Source organism: Struthio camelus, chromosome 1 (assembly GCF_040807025.1).
Source record: "Struthio camelus isolate bStrCam1 chromosome 1, bStrCam1.hap1, whole genome shotgun sequence".
Taxonomy (NCBI): domain Eukaryota; kingdom Metazoa; phylum Chordata; class Aves; order Struthioniformes; family Struthionidae; genus Struthio; species Struthio camelus.
This window is the reverse complement of record NC_090942.1, coordinates 16934902-16940901: the sequence shown is the minus strand read 5'-3', so window position 1 is coordinate 16940901 and position 6000 is coordinate 16934902.

Genomic DNA, 6000 nt, shown 5'->3' with positions numbered 1-6000 from the left:
GCCAATATCATATGTGAGGAAAAAAAGAAATGGTTAGCTGTAACTAACTGTAGTTTAACTGATTTGTGGTCTGGTCTCTTGATAACAGCAGGCCTTGTGGAATTACAGTAACATGCGTGTCAGAAGATGCTAAGCAAGCTTCTGTTCTCTTCTGGGATGTATAGCTGCCTTGCATTACATGCCTGTAAGGGAGGAGAATCTGATGCACTGCATATTTTTAGCCATTCTTGAACACATAAATACCACAACTTAAGAATACAAAATATGGGTAAGAACGAAGGTCCAACTTACCCTCTTTCTCTCCAACAAAGGGCAGGAGCACATCCCTAGGGAAAGAATGCAAAAAACCCCAAGACAGACCTGACCTTTCAGTTTATTTCATTGACTCCTAGTACTTAGTTATTTAATTATTTTAACAGTTGCATTAACATAATCCTGTTCAAACAGTCTGAAGAGGAAGACACAGATAACAAGAAGGAATATCGCAATGAACAGTCCTTCCAGAAAGACAATGCCAATCTAACCTCAGCTGCAGCAAGCACAGAGCCCCCCAAGACCTCTCACACTGGAACGGCGCCTTTCCATCCCAGCAGGAGTTTAGCTATGGAAGAATCCAACCATCTTCGACAGAGAGACTCCATTTCCCCAGCAACAGAGGAGGAAAAAAAAGACCACACTGCTTCACCTGAGAGTAGCTCATTACACCAAGCCCTGAAAAGAGCGCCGGTCACTCACAGCACAAGGTGTGATGTTTGGTCGCAGACTGAGAGCTCTCTTACAGAAGTAGGAAAAGTAGATGTTGGCACCCAGTGTGACACAATGCAGACGTGCAGCTGCGGGAGCTTCCTCCCCAGTGCCCGCAGCGCCGAGGGACTCCCTCCTCTCAGTACGGCAGGCACCGCTGGAGGGCACAAAATGCCAGCACATGCGGCACTCGAGCCTGCAGACACAGGCAGCGCAGCAGAAATAGCAGCATTTTCTTCTGAAGCCGAGTATCTGAGTTTGGCTGACAGTACAACTCTAGAGGTTCTGAACTACATTCATATAATGAAGGAGAGAGAAAAACAATGACCCATTAGAGTAGCATATAAAATGTATAGAAGGGATACTTTCAAGTTTTGTTCTGTTCTTCATATGTGTCATTTAGTTGGCATATTTCTATTTTTTTAGTTTGGGTAGACAAAATATTTGGGGTTGGCTGTTTACTTACAAATTACTATTAAGTATGGATCTCTAGCTATCGACTACTGTACCTATGGATTACTATAGATGTCTAACTGCTAACATAGGATTTTACAATAGCTTACTGAAAATAAACCTTAGGAATTAAAATTGCTTTCCTAACCGTAGGACTTTTGCAGTTTGAGAATGACTTTGCTTTGCTTGAAGGTAATGGAAAGATCTATTTGACTTCAAAGGACATTTGATATGATCTTTACTTCAGAACTATTGTCTGATTCTTACCTGTTTTAATACACAAACTAGCCTACACCATATATTTGTACTAAACGTAAAAATGAGAACAGAGAATGCACATCTGCACATATAGAATAAAATGTAATTTTAGAAGAACTAATTTATGAATTTTTACAAAAATTGCCAAATGCATAAACTTCCTTTCATAGCACATTTATTGGTTCATTATATGGCTGTTAATACAGACTGATCTTTTCTGTGTTTCTGCATTTTTCCTGCAGATCAAAAATGAGAAATGATTTCTTTGTTGGTTCAGTATTTGTGTAAAGCTACAAATCTCAGCAAATAAAAGTTTCTGATAATACTGTTTCTAGGTTGTATTCTTTCCCTTTAAAAAAAGTTCCTAGGAAAGGTGGCAGGGAGACTTACTCTATTACTAACACCTTTTACTTATATATCCATATACCTTTATTTATATATATCTATACATGCTTCCCTGCTCTGCCCTCCTTACCGGCGTTGCCCAAGGCTGCTCTGGCAGGGCCGCCTGCGGGCCGGTGCTCGCTTTCCTCGCCAGCGTTAGCGGGCTGCATGCAGCCGTCCCATGTGTTACTAAATGGGCTTGGTCAAAAGCTACCTGAGAGACTTTGCTTGAACAGTGCAGGAGACTTTATTTTATAAGGTTAATATGCTGTGGTCTCTCCCTTGGCAACAGCTGTTAAAAGATTCACTGCCCTTATTTCTACTAGGTCAGTGTCTTTCATTTCTCTATCTATTTTGTTATGAAAGGTTTCACGGATGAAGGGCTAGGTGTAATCCAGCATTGCGGAGACCCTTTGCCATTCTTCATCTCTGTTCTCCCCATCAAACTACAGGCTCTGTTTTCTGCTGTGTTTTATTTTTAGAGTTAAGGGGCCATTTTCAGAAGAAGGTTTACAGTGCTCAGTAGGTCGCAGGTTTACGTCTATCCCATTTTAGAGATAGCATCTCTCAGAAAATTTGATGGACTTTTCTGCACTTTGCAGACAGCAATATTGTCTTTCATATTAACTTGCGTACATGGGAAGCAGTTGGAACAGCCAGACTTCTGAAAAGTGTAACTACCGTTCAGGCAGTTCACTGCCCGGTTCCTAAGGCCTGACATAAGCACATTTTCTTTCCTGGGTTGCCACAGTTTGCTGTCAAAGCAAGCTCCCTAGTCATTTTCTTAGCTGAAACGACAGTGGTCATCATCCTGACAGGGAGCATAATCTATTTGAATAATACTTATGATTTGCTGAAAGCTCAGCCTTTACCAGGTTTTGTAAGGGACAATTGTGCACTCAGAGTTATGAAACCTGCTCAGATGCTGCCGCGCTAACAATGTAATGCCCATGCCAGCCGGGATTAGGACATTTTTAAGCCCTGTGTTTTCCCAGCAATATAAGGTACCCATTAGCTATCTGTCAGCCTTTGCAGTGGCTCGTGCCAAGCTCTGGGCTCCCTCCTCGTGGCCGAGACCACCCAAATTCGCTCAGTCTCCCCAGCTGCTGCCACATGCCGTGGCACAGGTCAGTGACTGGCTCGCTGCGGCTAAAAGCTCCTGCACCATGTATTTTATATTCGAGTTTCTGAGTTAGCTGGCAGATGTCAAATTACCCCATGGCCGGGGAACTCTCCAGCGACTGTGCTTAGACAGATGTTGACGTGAGCTATTCTGACGCAAATTGGCATTAACTTGCAATAGAAGTTCTGCTCCCTAATTCTGCCAGACTGAAACAGTTTCTGGGGCTTTTTAATTTTGTGGCACCCAAATGCCGACAAACAGAGCTGATCTGCCGAGCTAGCCTTTGAGCAGAGCAAAAGCACAGTCTGCTCCTTTGGAGCTGCAGGACCAAAAACACAGATCTCAGAACTGTGAAAAGCCATCTGATAGCACCATAAGGACCTATGTGAGTGGTTTTAAATGAAATAATACCTCTTTATTAAATTAGCTCCAATATAGCTACAATAATTTAGAGCCTTTTTGTAGATAACAGCTTATTTTCTGCACTGCACTTAAGCTGCTATACAGAAGCCCTCAACTTCTTTCCAGCTGTAGCTAGATTGTAGTCTAGACTGCATGATCCGCCGGTAAGGACTAAAATTATGCAGACAAGTTCTAGACACAATTATTTGACCGAGAGTATGTAAGAGGTGCATACATATCTATAATGTAATAATTCACCACTAGGAATATGTCAGTCAAAGCACAGAATCATATTCCAAGTCCTTGGCATGAGAGTGTATAAAACCCAATTATCTTACTTTTTTTTACCTGTAATCGCTAAATGGATCAGAAGAAAGAAAATTATCTTTGTAGTATGTGTATTAGCAATGATGATAAATTCTCTTTAGCTACTAGATAAATTTTAAGGCACGAGCATAGCCAGAGACCCTCCTTTTTCATCTATTTTAGTCTTCCTGGAAGTGCGATAAGCCTCTGGGGAGGTCACAGAAGTGCGGAGCGCTTTAACTGTGCTTGGTGAGAATCAATTATAATCTGGGTTTTCCTCCGCAAAAGGACAGAAGGATACCTGTAATTAACCAAAAATGGGAGCATTCTTTTAGTGTTGGCACTTGAACATTTCTTAATATAGATGGAAAGAAAGCATCTCTTACTGAAAATGTTACTCTAGGCTTTGGGCAGGGGCATTGCACAATTTAACATGCAAGTTGGCAGCCCTTTCTTCCTGTAAAATCACCTCTAATTACAGTAATCTGCAAGGTAAGGACTCAGACAAGGTTTTCTCAGCACACCCCAGCAAAACTTTCATTTCAGTCCTGTGGCAGCATAAAGGTAGATACTATTATGCCAACAGCCTCTATGAACTTTGTAGAAATCCTTGTTTCATTTTCATGAAGGATTATCATTGTGGGAAATGAGCTTAAGTCTTCATATAACTGATTACTTCTCAGGTGGAAACTGTTTGTGAATTGGCTTTTTAAGGGTTTTGGCAGAGAGCTGATTTAGAAAAGAATGAGGGTTCCTAGAAAAAATATTAACTCTATGCAACCAAATTCTCATCTATCCCTGCAAAAGCAAATGCCCTTTCTGCCACTGTTCTGCAGTCTCTTCTCATTTACAGCCTGTGATGGGCTGCAGTCCCAGTTATCTGAATTCAAGGTCGCTTCTTCAAGGTCAGTGAGACTGAATTACAAGGTCTCGTGATTTCGGGAGACAAACACTAAAGTCTCCATTTCTTTCTCTCTTACCTATCATGATATTGCTAATTCACCTAAATGGTGCTCACTGCAGATGCTGCAGCTCTTGAGATAGGAAACCCAACAGAGACCAGCTGGCAGTGAGCTTGTACACAGTTCCCAGGTAGTTACATGTGGTTATTGCAAGGACCACCTGCCAGAGGTGTGCAAGGAGCAGCTGCTTCCATAGGATGTGAAAGAGGAGCTTGGGCCAAAGGACACAGCATGGACAGTCAGTGAAGACAAGGTGGGAGACTGGAAGAGGATGGCTATATTACTTAATAGGGCTGGATTAAAATGTTTCCAAATCAGCTGTGTTTCTGCGAGCCTGTAGAGAGAGGGCTGTGATCTATTTAGCTACGTCATGCTCAGCACATGGGGGTTCAAACCTTGTCAAAGGATTCAGAACTGCGGCCATTCGTATGACAAGCAAATACATCATATTGTGAAAGATTTACTCTGTTCCGTGACTCAAAAAATTCTCAGGAAACGGGAAGTCTATAGTGAGATTTGTCTCCAAAAAAGCACCGCTCCCTGCAAATGGCTGAGTTTTCCGAGAATCACAGAATACATCTAGTCCAATCCCCCTGCTCAAGCAGGGTCACCTACAGCAGGTCGCTCAGGGCTTTCTGCAGTTGAGTTTTGAGTATGTCCAAGAATGCAGACTCCACAACCTCTCTGGTCCAGTGTTCAATCACCCTCACAGTAAAAAAGTTTTTTCTTATGTTTAAATGGAAGTTCCTATATTTCGGTTTGTGTCCACTGTCCCTAGTCCTGTCGCTGGGCACCACTGAGAAGGGTCTGGCTCCATATTCTTTACACCCTCCCATCAGGAATTTATGAAAATTGATAAGGTTCCCGTGAACTTTCTCTTCTCCAGGCTAAAAAGTCCCAGATCTCTCAGCCTCCCTTTGTGTGACAGATGCACCAGTCCCTTAATCATCTTTGTGGATGTTTGCTGGACTCGCTTCAGTATGTCCATGTCTCTTTTGTACTCGGGAACCCAGAGCTGGACAAACACTTGTGGCCTCCCCAGTGCTGAGTAGAGGGGGAGGATCACCTCCCTCGACCTGCTGGCAACACTCTTCCTAATGCAGCCCAGGAGGCTGTTCACCTTCTTTGTCACAAGGGTGCATTGCTGGCTTATGGCCCAGCTTGTTGTCCACCAGTACCCCCCAAGTCCTTCTCTGCAAAGTGCCAGTTGGTCAGCCCCCAGCCTGCACTGAAGCACGGGGTTATTCATCCCTGGGTGTAGGATGTGGCATTTCCCTTTATTGAATTTCATGAGGTTCCTCTCCGCCCATTTCTCCAGCCTGTCAAGGTCCCTCTGAATGGCAGCACAACCAGCTGCTGTATGAGCCA